The sequence below is a fragment of the Dipodomys merriami genome, unplaced genomic scaffold (assembly GCF_024711535.1).
Source record: "Dipodomys merriami isolate MVZ:Mamm:240054 unplaced genomic scaffold, mDipMer1.0.p SCAF_7, whole genome shotgun sequence".
NCBI classification, from domain to species: domain Eukaryota; kingdom Metazoa; phylum Chordata; class Mammalia; order Rodentia; family Heteromyidae; genus Dipodomys; species Dipodomys merriami.
The window spans coordinates 25,251,159-25,267,154 of NW_027206290.1; the positions used below are offsets into that span (position 1 = coordinate 25,251,159).

Sequence of the window (15,996 nt, forward strand, 5' to 3'; positions counted from 1 at the left end):
AATCCAATCCATTCTACCTTTGTAGTGTCTCTAGATTCTAATTACATTTTACTGCCCTAATTCCAAGGTGTTTGTTGTTTTGTTTTTCCAGAATTGCTTTGTTACTTCTTAAGATTAATTAATCTTTTTATCTGACATTAAATCTCTTCATCACCACTCCCCAAATGTTTATTTTATGAAACACATCTTTTATTATTCCCTTACTTAAATTCCTTCACTGCTTCCCTCCCATATTAAATACAAAACATCTGAAATGTACGACACTGTTTAAAAAGTCACTTTATCATCTGGCTTCAGCATTCCTCTCTAGCCACAGCTATAGTCTCTCCCAGCTACTGGTTGATCTTGAGGTCAGGTGTTAACAGAATGTTCCATTCGCTGCTTTCCATGCCACCCTCTTTTCCACCTCTTATTTCTCCCTCCTTATTATTCCCCACTCAGTTTTCATACTTTCATCCTGATGTCATACTTCCACACCTGTGTTTTTCTTCCCCACCCATTTTTTTCTGACATTGCTGTCCTCAGAACTAATTAATTCTCCAGTGATTTGTCTGTTCAGCATTGTAAATTCACTGACAACAGAAATTATGTTTTATCTTGACAACTACAGTGTGTATATAGAACATAATAAAGGTATATTGCATGAAAAGTATGTCTGGTGTTTGATTTACTTCCAAAGTAATAATCAGCATCATATAAAATTAAGATGCACAGGTTTTATGGGGATGTATTGCATATGTATGATTGATTAGATCATTGGCTATACAGTTAATCTCCATATCTCCATACATTTTATCTCCGTGGTGGTTAGATTCATAACACATAGCTTAAAATCACAACTCTCTGTCAGATTCTTAGTTTTTCTGGCATATCTAGCCTCCATCCTGAGGTATCGCATTAGTTTAAACTACCTTTAAGAAAAGCATAGGACCAGATGACTTTATTGCTCTGTTTTACCAAACTTTCAGCCAAGAACTGATAGCAGTTGATCTCAGACCATTCCAAAGCATCGCAAGGGAGGAGGGAACCCTTTTGGCCTCACTCTTTGTGGCCACCATTACCCTATTGAGAAAGCCAGATAAGATTTTGGCATTCAAAAGAGAAGGAAAAAAAAGAACTATAATATCACTAATGAATTTAGATGCAAAAATTCTTAACAAAATGCTAGCAGCTTAAATTCAGCACATTGAAAAGATCATTTTCAGGGTTAGGGGTGTGGCTCAAGTGGTAGCAAGCATGAGATCCTTCATGATCAAGTTCGTTTCACTCAAGGGATACAAGGATGGTAAAAAGTATACAAATCAATAAATGTAGTCCATCACAGCAATGGAAGGGTAAAATACAGCCATCTCAGTAGGTGCAGAAAAGACATTTACTAAAATTCAATGTCCTTTTGTGATGAAAGCCCTGAACAAATAAGTATGGAAGGGTTGTCCCACATTAAGATAAGGGCTATATGTAAGAAACCATCCTCTTATTAGATGAGGAAATGCTGAAAGTATTGTCATCTAAGATTAGGATTAAAGTAAGAACGGTCACTTTGACCACATATTCAAAGTAGTGCTAGATATATTAGCCAAAGCAATTAGGCAAGAAAAAATAAAAGGCATGCAACATGGAAGGGAGGAAGTTAACAGTCTATTTGCATATGGTATTCTATGGAGAGACAATTCTAAAGACAAAACTATTAGAACTGCTAAATGAATTCAGGAAGGTACAAAAATCACACAAAACTAAGTAACTTTTCTATATGACAATGAATTTGCTAAGAAAGGAATTGTGTTTATAATAGCTATAAATAAAAGGAAGTGAAAGGCCTCTATAATAAAATTTACAAAACATTAATGAAGTTGAGAAAGACACACAAAGTGAGAAAATGTTTATTAATTGAAAAAGACCATATTAAAATGTCCATGTTACCTGAAAAAACACTATATAGCTTCAATGCAATTCTCCATCAAAATACTAATGACATTCTTCACAGAACTAGGCAAAAAGAAACCCAAAAACTGTTAGGGCAGCACAAAAGACCACTAACGGACAAAGCAATCCAGAGCAAAAAGATCAAAGCAAGAAACGTATGTATACTTAATTTCAAGGCATACTTTAGAGCTACAGTAATGAAAATAGTGCAGTACTGGCATAAACATAAACCAGTGAAAAAGAACAGACATGTATGGCCACCTAATTCTCAACAAAGGCACAAGTGTCTCCCCCACTGCCCCCACATACACAGAAGGAGGGCAGCCATTTCAAGAAAAATAATTCCCACATGTAGAAGATTGAAATTTGACTCATTATTCTCATCTTGTATAGAAAGAAAATGAATCTAGCATCTGAAACTCAAGAGGTATTATAGGGGAAATGCTTCCAAATATTAGTACAGCAATGTTCTGTGAATTAGGTAGGAGCCAAAAGCAAACAAGAACAAGGAAACAAGAACAAATCGACAAGTCAAGCTAGAAAGCTTCTGCACAGCAAAGGAAACAATTGGCAATCCATGGAAAAGGAGAAAATATTTGCAAAATATAGATAATGGGCAAAAACAAATGTGAAACTTTAATTACGTTGATAGTACAGAATTTGTCACTCTGTTTGAATCATGATCATCAAAAAAGTGCTGAAGAATTTGGAAGTCGTGGACACATTAGAAGTTTGAATGGCACTTAAAATTGGACAGAAAGCCAAAATTTCCATTTGGAAAAGTCTGTTCAGATTCACTGTTTAAGAAGGTCAGAATCAGCTAATATTTCTAAATTAATTTACAGTAACATCACTTACGGACTTTCAGAAATTGTGGTAATATGAAAAATTAAGAGCATATAAATGTAATAAACCTTAAATTATCCTTCTTATAAAGTTGTGGGCTGGCCATGTAAAGTCTTGCCCACATCAAAATAGACTGAATGGGCAGAGTAATCTTCATTTATTAAAAATGTTATTTCTGGAAGGAGAGGTGTGTGTATGGCCCAAGCAGTAGAACACCAGCTATGAATGAAAAAAACTAGTGAGGGCATGAACCCCTCATTTCATGCCTGGGTGCTGGGTGGGGGTAAGAAGTGGAGAAGGTTATTTTCTCTTATTTGTTTTTTTCTTACTATTTAAATACATTCAAAATCTTTAATATCTATAATTAATAAAACATCTAATTTCTGCTTATAGTTTTAAAGTCTTCATGGTAGTGTCTACCTACTTTGACAGGTATTTCAGATAGCCATAAAGCCTTCAGTCCACCTTACCAATATTGTCACTGTTATCAAGAAAATCTGGGCTAAAGTTTAACTCCTAAGAATGTAAGAATTGAACAACATAGTATCTTTTAATAGTGTGGATAAAAATCACTTTCAAGTAGAGTATGTTTGCAGCAAAATGGCGAATATGCTAAACAATTCTATTGTGCATAGCAGTAGATACTGGAAAAAATGTATAATTGTATAGAGGCCAAAGTTAGAAATTTAGAGGCCAAAAGCAAAACAAATACAAAAACATTGGATGGCACTTAAGCTACCTTTTGTCCTAGATATATGTGCAAAAGTCTCATAACCCCAAGTTCAGTTTGCACAGCTTCAACTGCTGAGAGCAGGAGACAAAGGCTAGACCCACTTCCTACATGGCTATACCAGCAATTGAGGTGAGCTAGACTTCGGGACAGCAAGGAACTCTGGAAAACACTCAGCTTTCCTTAGGTCTGGCCCCAGCAACTTCCTGTTTCTGGGGCCAGACTTGTCTGCTGCCTGTTTTTGTATTCCTTTTACCCAAGAATGACTTCTTCACATTTAAATGATTGCAAGAAAACAGAAAAATAGTATTTTGTGACACATGAAAATTATATGTGAAAATCATATTTTAGTGCCCTTAAATAAAATTTCGTTGGAATTCAATCATACTCATTTTACATGGCCTTTGCTACTTCCATGCTGTCACCGCTGAGATGAGTAGGTAACCACAGAGAGCATAGCCTGAAATACTATCTGGAAACTTAGGGAGGAAGGTCATCCACCTTTGGTGTAGGATTTATGCTGACAAATCAAAGTTTGCTCAGGTGCTGCTCATTTCACTAACCCATGTAACACTATGCATAGTCCTCTATTTAAATACTAGATTCAGAGTAAACCATAGCACAGTGATTATAAAAGCAAAGTCATAGAAGTGTTTATTTTAATTCTGCTCTTCTCTGTAATACTTAATTTATGTCTAAAACTTAAAAACAAACATTGCAGGAGAGAAAAACTGAGGAAAGGGGTGACATTGTCCCCCAAAAATGTGTATTTACCTGACATGTAACTGTAACCTTTGTACATCATCTTTATAACAATAAAAATTACAAAACAGTGCAAACAAAAAACAATGTACTTGCATATTGAGTGTAAAATTATGCATAAATAATTTTCCAAATTTTAATATCTTTATACTTGAAATATGTTCTTATTCATTGATTGTTCAATTTGTGGAAAACTGGGTTAAAAGTTCTCATGAAGAGCACCAAAAGTACTACTCCTAAATGCCAAGCCAAGTTAGACTTCATCAAAATTAAATCTACTTAATGAAAATATACTGTTAAGAAAATGCAAAGTCAAACATGAATGGAGGGGAAACTATTCAAAAGCATATCTGATAAATAACTTGTATCCAATTAAATAAATCCTACTAATCAAAAAGAAGACTCCTTTCTTTGTAAAAACGACTTAGATGACACTCTACCAGAAATGTTTTTTTGGCTAGCAAGCACAGGAAAATGTGTTCAACCTCATTAGTCATTAGAAAAATGATAATGAATGTGACCATGTAATACTACTCTACACTCAGAAGAATGGTTAACATTGAAAATATTAACATCATCATGTATTGGGAAGGATAGAGAGCACCTGGAACTCTCATCCAACAGTGGTGTAGTGTCAAATGATAAAAGGACTTTGGAAACCTCAGTAGTTAATTATACCCCACGATTGAAGCCATTTGGATCCCAGTTTATTCAGAGAAATAAGTACTTATGTTCACAAATAGATTTCTACTCTAGGAGTGTTTGTAGTACTTTTATTCACAAGACCCTAAGTTGTAAACAGTATATACGTCTAATATCAAAGAACAAAGTCAAAACCAATTTAAAGATCTTAGCTGGCTTTATTTGCAATTCTAACATGAGGCAACACTCCCTTCAATAAATAGAATAACTGTTTCAACTAGCTCAGCACAAGAGTTATTTTTATAAACAGGAAAAAAGAAGAAAATAGAAACCAAGAACAAAACAGAAGTGGTTACTTCAGAATTATTTTCTTTATAAGATGAAGATGGACACAAAGGCAATAGAAAAATAGCTAGTTAACATTGGATTATTTCAAATGACCATTTTTGGGGGCAAGGATTAAAGCAGAAGGAAATTCATTATTGTGTCAACTGAAACAGGACTATTTGAGAAATTTGGTTGATCTCCCGAATTCTCAACAGGTCAGATGACAGTGTCGTTTGAGTTTGGTGAATTTTTGCATGGGTGAATCCATTTTGGAGTCTATTGGTGCAGGACATTGGTAATAAATAAAGAAAAATAAATAACAGTTTTTTAATTTAGGACCATCAAAAAGAGAATGCAAAAATTAGAAATTCACTACACTAAACACACAGTAGAATGGTTTAAGCAATTGAAAATGAATGACTGATACACAAGGAAAGACTAGTGAATAGCAGAAACATTGAACAATGAAAGCAATTGAATTGATCAAAAGATAATTTGAACAAAAGGTAATTGAGGAGTTGGCTGCCTGTGAGGCCTGACATTTGACTGGAAAAACCTTCTAGTGAACTGTGTGGAATGATCACTTGATGATTACGTGAGTGTGTACTGTCAAAGCCTATCCAGTCTCACACTTCATGTCTATGAATTTCACTGTCATTGTAACAAAACAAAACTGAGCATACACAAAACTTACAAAGCATTCCTAAGACTAACGTAGAACAAATCTTTTGCTTCACATTTTAATTACTAGTGCCTCTGTATTTCAATATGTATGGGACATTTTTCCAAAATAATATTGGTAGAATGTAAAATCATTTATTTTCCAAATGGAAATCTACTTGCTTAAAAGTAAAAAAAATCATTATCTCTGATTACTTAATTATAAATGCCTATGGTTAAATCAATAATAACAAAGTAAAGTGTACAATATTATCAAGTTAAAATCAGGATCCCTAGAATAATCCCGTGTTATTATTTCAGTGAACCTTCACTATAATCACAATCATGGGAAATAGGTTTTAGTGCTGTTTTATAGATTAGTATATTGGGGGCTGGGAAGGTGGCTCAGTGGTAGAGTGCTTGCCTTGTATGCCTGAAGCCCTGGGTTCGATTCCTCAGCACCACATAAGCAAAAAGCTGGAAGTGGTGCTGTGGCTCAAGTGGTAGAGCACTAGCCTTGAGCTGAAGAGCTGAGGGACAGTGCCCAGGCCCAGAGTTCAGGCCCCACGACCGGACCCCCCCCCCGCCCAAAAAAATAGATTAGTATATTGGGATTTGGAAAAATAAAACTAAAAAGCTAATAGATGGAAAAGAAACCTAGTTGTTGTTTTTCTTAAAGCATTTCCCACCATCCTCTTTGTTTCAGAGATCAGTGAGGAATGGATGGAAGAACAGCTTAGAAGTTATAGACTAGAATGCAATGGAGTCTAGCAGGTTAACTGCTTGGCTCCCTCTTCAGATATCTCTTCCACTTTCCATCTAGGCCTCCAGTTCTCTGTGCTTCATCTGTTTCCTTTGAGTCTGTGAAATTCAAGGGGCCAGCGCATTGGTCAGTAGTTCAGTTACAGTTCTAATAATAGGATCCAATCAACACTGAAAAAATGGGAGTGAGCCAAGTGGAAGAATGAAGAAAAGGCAGCACAATACCTTGGCCAAATGCAGGGGAGAGAACTAGTTCCCTATATCAAGATGAGGAGAGGAGAAAGGAAAGGAAAGAGGAGAGAAACAAAGAGTAACTCAAAGGCAAGTGAGGCACACTGATACAGGTGTTTTTCTATTAAAAAAAAAAAAACCCTATCATCTGTTTGAAAGCAAAGAGAATAGTAGCTACTGACTCTGAGATAAAATAATGTATTTATGTAGATCCTAAAAGAGAATAGAGAAAACTGTGGCCTTTTGTCATTTTACAAAAAGCAGTATCAACAAGCTACGTTTTTTGAATGCTTAGACTGTTGTGAAATGTATAAAAAACACATTGGCACACTATCTGGAAATCCTTAATTGTCAGGGTGAAAGTTGTCCCCTTATTCCACCCCCAGTTAAAGCATTCTGGATTTGAGTCCTAACCTGTCTTAGACTCTTTTGGAGTCTCAGTATTATATTAATAGGTTTAGATTACTTTTTATGTATTGTCTTCCATGAGCTACAATCCATAGGAGATCATTTAAAGTAAGTTTTCTCATCTAATTGTTATTGTAAGTTAACCCCTGTTTAACATGATTTTGACCAGTAAACAAGAGTACAGTTAAAACTTCAATCATTAAAAGTCACAGCACTTGGTTAGGATCTTACTTTTTTCTTTACCTCTGCTGGCAAGCAAATGTTAGGCCTGGTCCAATTTAAATGTAAAGAAAAAAGTGAATAATCTTCTTAAGGAGGACTGGTTTATCATGGCACTCTGGTAATCACTATTTGCTCTACCATCTTCAGCACTTTTTACATATTATACATACTCAGTAAATTTTAGCTGACTATAGGAAAGACTCAAAAATTCTCTTTCTCTCTCTCTTTTTCTTTTTCTCTTTTTCTCTCCCCTTTTCTCCACCCACCTCCCTTTGGTTGATTTGACCTTTGTCTAATGCTCTCATTCATGTTTCTTGCTCACTTAGGCCACCAGCCCAGCTCAGATAAGAAATACGCTTGAACCTATGGAGCTAGAAGGCAAATTTCAACTTCCTTTCTGGGTTGGGAAAAATGGGTAAACAACTAGAGGGGGTTTATAAAGTTATTCTATATTTGGAATCTATTTGGTGATTGTTGCACACCTCTGACCTTAATAACTACCATTGAATTATGTATTTGAATGAAGAAAAAACATGACATGTGAATTATACTTAATAAAGTTAAAAATATATACTTGACAGGTTGGGGTAGAAATGGAGATGTAGCTTAAGTGGTAGACTCAATACAAGCAAAGAAATGAAGAAAGAAAGAAAGAAAGAAAGAAAGAAAGAAAGAAAGAAAGAAAGAAAGAAAGAAAGAAAGAAAGAAAGAAAGAAAGAAAGAAAGAAAGAAAATGGTGCAAATTAAGAATTTTTCTAGAGACTCGTGTCTCTTAAATATATTGCCATATTGCCACTGTTTCTATTGTAGTATCCCATTTTTTTTTCAACTAGGTCACAAAACTAGTTTCCTAATGCATGCAGCCATGACTGCACCTGTCCCTGGGCTAGCCCCTTGGGGTGTAGCTTGAGCCTGGGGAAGCCCCAAATAATTTGGTGGTGGGGAAGACCCATCTGAAGAAGAGCAAAATGTTTTACTAGAACATCTCATTTATCATTTCTGCAGGCGTATTGCAGTGATGCCTTTACGTCTTTGGCTCCCCTGCATTTTTCAAACTACTGCAAACCCTTTTCCCTGAGCTCCACTGAAGTATGAACAGATTTAGGCTCTTATGTGACCCTTCATAGTGCTTGATACTTGATCTGTGGGGTTTTTTTCTTTTGTGAACACTTTCTGCAAATTCTCTAATTTTCTGGCTACTTCTCAATATTTGCAGACTTTATTTTCCCGTTGTCTGCTCTGTCCTCACTCCCATGATGGCTAGTTTTAGATGATACTTTTCTAGGCTCTAGGCCCACTTTAACCTGTTGCTACTATTTGAATTATTTTGTAGATTTAAGGAAGATAATGTGGTAGGGTTCATGTAATAAGGGAAAACTGGTTTTCTAGAGAAAAAGAAATGTATTGTCAGTACTGTGGCATCAACTCCTATTTAAGTTTCTGGCCTGCTCACCTACCCATCCAAAAAACCTCACACTCTGACTTACAGAGTTTCAGGATGCCAGCCTCACAGCCATGTGTGTCAACTCCTGGAAATAGGGACTAGGTGAAGCTGAAGGGGCTATGTGGAACTTGCTAGGAAAGATAAAAAATAAGCCAAGTACTGGTGGCTCACATGTATAGTTCTAGCTACTTAGTAGGCTAAGATCTGAGGATGGATGCTAGTCTAGACAGATCTGAGAGCCTTTTACCTCTAATTAACCAGCAAAAAGTTAGAGATGGAGCTGTGGCTCAAGTGATAGAGCACTAACCTTGACTAAAAATGCTAAAGGGGAGCACCCAGGCCCTGAGTTCAAATCTCAGTAGCAGCGCGTGCGTGCGTGCGCGTGCGCGCGCACACACACCCCACACCCCCCCACACACACAGAAAAAATAAAAATGTTTTAAAGTAACCATTACTAAAAATGCATGACTGAAGTTTTGTAAAGGAAAGGCCAAGAGCGAAGCCAGTGTGTCTTTACACAGAAGCAATCATTGAAAAAAAAAGAAGCAATCATTGAAATCACAAGATTGGAAATGATTTTTGTGGGAGAAAGAACAAAGACAGGGCAAAAGCTTTGAATTAAGCCCACAGAATGGTGAAAGATCCGGAAAGGAGCCATAAAGAAATTAGTGGTAGACTTAAATTTCAATTCAGAAGAGCTAAGATTATGCCTCCTTAAATGAAGGCAAACATTTGTGATTAGGAAAATAGCCTAGATTCTGAGTAGCAAGTCACTATAAACAGGGAATCCTTTTTATTTATTTATGTATTTATTTTATTGTGAAAATACCGTACAGAGGGGTTACAATTACATGGGCAAGGTAATGAATACATTTCTTATCAAGCATTGTTGCCTCCTCCTTTTGTTTCCCCTTCCCATCCCTTCCCATCTTCCCCCCACCTTCCACGCCAAAGTTGTAAATTTCGTTTTTCAACATAACGTCTTGTACATCTCACTGTTGCAATGGCTCAATCTGTATCTCTATTTAAACAATTTGTTTTTTTCCCTTCCCCTCCCCATATTATACCAACATCAAATACAGTGAAAACAGGGGTTATACCATGGGGGAGGAACATACAAAGCAACAAAGAAATATCTTATAAATATGTTGGAAACAATTGCAAGAAAGAAAAAAACATTTAAGCAAGGGACAGTTACACATTCTCAGCTATGAAGGGCAGGAGGCTGAAATCAAGTTCTCAGAATCCCCTGGGGGAAAATCCTTTCTGCGTCTTCTGCCTTGTGGTGGTTTCATGCATTTTGAGTGCCTCAGCCCTTGCCGTCAGCCTGGCCATTTCCATAGCTTGTACTGACATCACTCCAGTCAGTTTCTGCCTCCTTTAAAGCAGACAGACACTCCACCACTTGAGTCATGCCCCCAGCCTTCTGCATCCATCCTTCTTCGCACGGTCTCTGTCGGTCTATGTTTCAGTGTCTGCATTTCCCTTTTCTTACAAGGACAAGAATGATTAGATTTAGGGCCTGATGTAATCCAGTGTGATCTCATCTTTAGGTGTTTTTATCTACAAAGATCTTATTTCCAAAGAAGGTTACATTCGCTGTTCTCGGTAGACAAGAATTTTTACATGACACTCTTCAATCCAGTACTGACTTAGATGTGACGAGGAGGTAGGAAGGTATGCTGTAAAGTGCTAAAGAGAGTGAGCACTTAAAGTAAAAGTATCTGTTTTCTGGATGGTTATTAGAAGAAAAAATAGGATTGTAGTTAGAGGCAAAAGCCATAAGAAGAAAGAGCGAGATGGTGAGACATTATATACAGACTGAGAAATTATATACAGACTAATAGAGATAGAGACACACCTATTGATATATATATATATATATATATATATATATATATCAATCTATATCTATATATACCACATTTTCTTGATCCACTCATCTACTAAGGAACATCTGGGTTGGTTGGTTCCATATCTTAGCTATGGTGAATAATGCTTTGATAAACATGGTTGTGCTGGTAGCTTTAGTATGGCCTTGTTTGTGATCATTTAGTTAAATGCCCAGAAGTGGGATTGCTGGGTCATAGGGGATCTCTATGTATAGTCTTTTGAGGAACCTCCATACTGCTTTCCAGAGTGACTGAACAAGTTTACACTCCCACTGACAGTGCAGTAGGGTTGCCTTGTGGCCACATCCCCTCCAGCATCTGTTGTTATTAGAGTTCTTGATTATAGCCATTCTAACTGGGGTGAGGTAGAATCTCAACGTTGTTTTGATTTGCATTTCTTTTATGGCCAGAGAAGTTGAGCATTTCTTCATGTGTCTGTTGGCCATTCTTATTTCCCCTTCAGAGAAGTCAGAAAGACAGCATTTTTCAGTTCCAATAACAGTTCAGAAAACAAATGAGGTGCTAGTGTCTCATGCCTGTTATCCTAGCCATTCAAGGGGCTGAAATCTGAGAGTCAAGGTTCAAAACCAGCCTGAGCAGGCAAATCTGAGAGACTCTTATCTCCAATTAACCCACAAAACCTGAGAGTGGAGGTATGGCTCAAGTGGTAGAGCACCAGTGTTCATCAGAAAAGCCACGTAAGGGCTGGGAAGGTGGCTCAGTGGTAGAGTGCTTGCCCTGGGTTCCATTCCTCAGCACCACATAAGCAGGAAAAAGCCAGAAGTGGCGCTGTGGGTCAAGTGGTAGAGCGCTAGCCTTGAACTGAAGAGCTGAGTGCCCAGGCCCAGAGTTCAGGCCCCCCATGACCGACAAAAAAAGAAAAGAGAAGAAAAAAGCCAAGTAAGTGGGAGGTGAGTTCAGGCCCCAGTATAGGCACAAGAACGTGTGAGCAATTGCACACACACACACACACACACACACACACACACACACACACACGAAAAAAATTGCATTATTTAAAATAATATCTGTCTTAGTATTTCCTCTGATTTTATGTTGTAGCTGCCAGTTGCATATTTCTCAAAGAGTTACTTTAATTATCAAGGCAAATCCTAAAAGAATTGCTTGTAATTAAAATTGACTGTAACCAGTATGCCGGAATCCAAATGGTGCTTTATAATTTTCTTACAGAAAATAATCACTTTAGACACACCAGGGAACTTAGTCTAGAGTAGCTGGAACCTATAATTTCATATTGCTTAAGTATAAGCATACCGAAAAAAAATAGTCCTTTTCATAAAAGTACTTATATGGTTGGATCCTAGCCAAAAGCAAAATGTATTATGTCTGCAGTGATGTGGCTATTTCAAAGCTTTGACAATGTTGACATGAAATTTCATGTTTGTCCTTCGCATGGTGTGATTCAGTATGACATCACCCATCGTGGGAACTTCATGAGGTGGAGGAGAGCTTAAGTAAGCAGTTTCCTCTTGATGAAGTGGGGCTTTGTTTCTCTATATTCTGATTTAGTTTTATTTTTGCATAAGCAAGAATACAAACAAGAGCTAACTAAATATATTCAGATTATATATTTATATGCACAATTTTCCCTTCTAGCATTTTTTCTTACAGATTTAATCAGCTCTTCAAAACAACTAGGATTAAATAATGGATTTATATAAAAATTTAGCCAAATAATGCAGGTTACCTATGATAAGCTGTATTTTATAACATTAAGTTTCATTAATGTTGACATTTGGAGGTATAAAGAATTACTGAGGTGGGCAGATCCAAGATAGCAGACTAGAGAGAGGGCAATATCAGAGCTCTGTCTGCTCAATCGGAAATACTAAGAACTACAAGATAATCAGTTTGTGCCTTTTTTTCAGATTGAGAAATGGCTGTTCAAAACAGCTCAGTTGGTGACCCAGAGACAAAAAGAATGATCCAGTGGATTTTGTAGACCAGGCATCATTTTAAACATCTCAGACACACTTTTATACTGACTTACTTAATTCTCAAAATCATCAACTCAACAGGTGAGAAATTAGATACAGGGGGTAAAGTTGCCCAAGAGAGCCATATCATAGCATTTCCCCCATCATCTCCATATTTTCAAACTTGTTGTGAATGGTATCGTCTAGCATTTTAAAATTATTGTCAAACTTGACTAAATCTCTCTCAAACTTCTTCTTGGGTTAGCCACATGCTTTCAGTACCTAACACATGGGATACATTCATATCATCGAAAGCGTTCTAGACCTGCACCTTTGGTCATGACACTGAATAAGCCAGTATGCAGTCTGGCAGGAGAACTGCTAGGAGTTTGTCTTACCTTGCTTTGGTAGTAACTTAATCTACACTACGCTCTGAAGACTTAAACAACTACGAGACCCTCCTTCCCTTATACAATTGGCCCTTATACTTTAACAAACAGTACAAAAGTATATTATAGGGTTGGTAATGTGGCTTAGTGGTAAAGTGCTTGCCTAGCATGAATGAAGCCCTGGGTTCCATTCCTCAGTACCACATACACAAAAAAGCTGACGTGGTGCTGTGGCTCAATTGGTAGAGTGTTAGCCTTGAGCAAAAGAAGCTCAGGGACAGAGCCCAGGCTCTAAGTTCAAGCCCCATGACTGGCAAAAAAAAAAAAAGTGTATTATAATTAAATACATTTCTAGGGTTTCTGTCCAGGCCTAGGAAGGGACTTGTGATTATGCAACAGAGCCTGGGCACTTGGGCTCCATCAAGTCAGCCTCTGACTTGACCATTAGTGTTTTAAAACATGGTCATTCCATGTCACAAAACGGCTCAGGGTTTATAGTCTCTTCATTCACAGCTATAATTGTAGAACTGAATGTGAATTTTCAAAACACTCAAAGTATTCTTTGTGTATCTGTTACATTAGATATTTGATGCTGACAAAAATCAATGCAATGCATTGTTACACATTGAGATTCCCCAAACCTTTGGAAGAAAATAAAATTTACTAACGATTTGTGTTTAGGACACAACACCAATCCTATTTTCAGAAATCCAAATGATGATAAAACAACAGCAAAAAAGTTAAACAAAACTTTGATTAAAAAATAGGAAGTGGCCCCAACAACAAATCCTCAAAGAAACAACTGCCCAATAAATAAGTGGGCGAAAGACTTAAAGAGAAACTTCTCTGAAGAAGAAAGAAGGATGGCCAATAGACACATGAAGAAATGTTCAACATCCCTAGCCATAAAAGAAATGCAAATCAAAACAACATTGAGATATCACCTCACCCCAGTTAGAACGGCAAAAATCAAGAACTCTAACAACAACAGATGCTGGAGGGGATGTGGACAGAAGGGAACCTTACTTCATTGTTGGTGGGAATGTAAACTTGTTCAACCACTTTGGAAAGCAGTATGGAGGTTCCTCAAAAGACTTCACATAGAACTCCCCTATGACCCAGCAATCCCACTTTTGGGCATTTACCCAAATGTTTACAAACAAGACCACACTAAAGCTACCAGCACAACTATGTTTATTGCAGCATTATTTACCATAGCTAAGATATGGAACCAACCCAGATGCCCCTCAGTAGATGAATGGATCAAGAAAATGTGGTATAGATACACAATGGAATTCTATGCCTCCATCAGAAAGAATGACATTGCCCCATTTGTTAGGAAATGGAAAAACTTGGAAAAAATTATATTAAGTGAAGTAAGCCAGGCCCAAAGAAACATAGGTCCCATGGTTTTCCTTATTTGCAATATCTAGTATATGTATGAGTCAAGCGGAAAAGGTCAGATAATGTGATGTCAGGAAAATGAACCCTTAGATATGTATTTTAATGTTTTTTTTTCTTTCATGCATGTGTTTCTAATGCATTTATAAGATTATCTCTTTGTTGCTTTGTATGTCCCTCCCCCACAGTATAACCCCTGCTTTCACTATATTTGATGTCAGTATAACTTGAGGAGGAAATGGGGAAAAACCAGTTGTTTAAGGATACAGGTGGACCTGTTGCAATAATGAGAAGTACAAGTTGTCATGTCCAAAACGAGCTTTACAACGTCGGTGCGGGGGGTGGGGGGGGGGAAGGGGGGAAGGAGAAGGATTGGGATTGGGGGGGAGGGGGGAGGCTGGGAAGGGATGTGAAGGGTAAACAAAAGGAGGAGGCTGCAATGCTTGGTAAGAAATGTACGCATTATCCTGCCCACGTAATTGTAACCCCTCTGTACAGTATGTTCACAAATAAAATAAAATTAAAAAAAAGAAAAAAAATAGGAAGTGGTTCTCTGATTTATCTTTCTGTTTAGTAAGCAGTATGATTTTAATTTATTTGCTATCTCATCTGTCCCCTTACTCCATCATTTAGGAATAAAGATATAAGCTTAATTTGCTGCCTTGTGGTCCTCCATAAGTAATTAGACTTTGTTTCGATTTTACGGCAACTATTCCATTTTTAACAGCTTTATTATACCAACTCTCTATTAATATTTTCATATAGAAAATGCTTAGAATAAAAACATTTTCATAAGACAATGTTTTGTTCTGTTCAAGATATCCTTATGTACATGATGAATAGCCCCCAAGTGTCAGTTGGGGGGCAGTGCTTAATTCCTCATGGAGAACCAAAGGAATTCTTTCGTGCACTAAACAACAAGTCAGAGCATCATGATGTCTGGACGTTTAGAATCCTTTTCCTATTTTGAATGGTCATTCCTGTTTTGACTTGGTTTTTGAGAGGAGAGACTCAGGGACCTGCTTTTACTCCTGGGGTTTAAGGAATCAAGGTTGGACTTGCTATCGTCTGTAAGTGTAATGGTACACGATACGAAGAAGATATTAGGACCTCCCAGAATGATAAGATTTGCATAAATGAAAAGATAAAATGCTGCTGCAGTGGATTTCAGAGATGAGATGAATAAAGACTCTGGAGCTCAAGCTTGGTTTCAAGTTTGTCTAGATTGAAAGAAGGACATTCTATCAGCCCAACAAAACAAAACTGATCAATAAAGGTAGCAAGATTAGAATGTGAATGTCTTACTTAATTTTATTTGGTTCAACAGTGTGTATCAAATGCTTAGTCCTTTCTGGGTATTTTGCTAATAAAAGGATACAAAGATAAATAAGAAATAGTCTTTACTCTAAAATAATTTAAT

General features: G+C 37.0%; 1 protein-coding gene across 7 annotated transcripts in view; it reads left to right on the forward strand.

Annotated features, from left to right (window-relative positions):
- The window catches only part of S1pr1 (sphingosine-1-phosphate receptor 1), a 158,863-nt gene that overhangs the window by 8,387 nt on the left and 134,480 nt on the right, over positions 1-15,996 (forward strand). For 4 of the 7 annotated variants that reach the window (XR_011368812.1, XR_011368814.1, XR_011368811.1 and 1 more), the window contains exon 2: positions 12,739-12,888. The exons of the other annotated variants lie outside the window; for them this stretch is intronic. The gene's annotated coding sequence lies outside the window, so the exon portion shown is untranslated. The remainder of the gene's footprint in view (positions 1-12,738; positions 12,889-15,996) is intronic. 7 annotated transcript variants of the gene reach the window in all.